Genomic DNA, 865 nt, shown 5'->3' with positions numbered 1-865 from the left:
CAGTGCAAATTTGTTTTCTCGTTAAAATGCTTGTAAACTATATATGTGCCTTAGTGTGAGTATTTCGCAAAATAGTTATAACTGAGATTAATGGTGAATCCTTCTGCGTGTGCATTCATCAATAGATAACCGTTATGTAGGAATATGTTGCTTTGAGTACCTAGGATATAAAACATAGGTAAATACTTTAAATTGTTTTCAAATTACAGAATGGAAAGTCACAAATATTTTTTAATAATCAAGATACATTTGTTTAAAAACCTATCATGCTCAGATACCGTCCATTGACAGATTTGATTACCCATCACGGTGCTCCTGAGCGAATTTAAATGAAATTTTTGAGTCACTCCAAAACAATAAGATATCCTGTTTCTACAATACTTGAACATCATTTTAAGCCCTGAACCAAAATATTTGGGGTGGCACTTTTTTTCCGATGGCAAAATAAGAAATTTGATATTTTTCATTTAGGTAACTATAAAAATTTTACTTCAAAAATCAAAAATAGAGTCGTAAGTTATTTTAACAAAGTGAAAACTATTGATACATATATATAAAAATTATTAAATTAATATTAAAAATAAATTAAACAGTTTGCAATTATTACAATATACAGGGTGTAACTAAATAAGTATAAAACATTTAAGGGGGTGATTCCTCATCGAAAAAAAGATAGGATCTTTCATATAAAGAAACTTCATTGGAGCATCCCTTGTTAAGATACAGCCCCTTAAAAGGGGTACATAAAATTTGTTTAACAATTTTTTTCACAAGCACTAAACAAGTTACAATATTGAAATTAACCTGACATTTTCTACTACCAAAAAGACACTTAGCCAGTAATTTATTTGGTTTACCCCATGGT

This window comes from Anoplophora glabripennis, unplaced genomic scaffold (assembly GCF_000390285.2).
Source record: "Anoplophora glabripennis isolate ALB-LARVAE unplaced genomic scaffold, Agla_2.0 scaffold1731, whole genome shotgun sequence".
In the NCBI taxonomy this organism is placed as follows: domain Eukaryota; kingdom Metazoa; phylum Arthropoda; class Insecta; order Coleoptera; family Cerambycidae; genus Anoplophora; species Anoplophora glabripennis.
Note: the sequence above shows the minus strand (reverse complement) of the source record.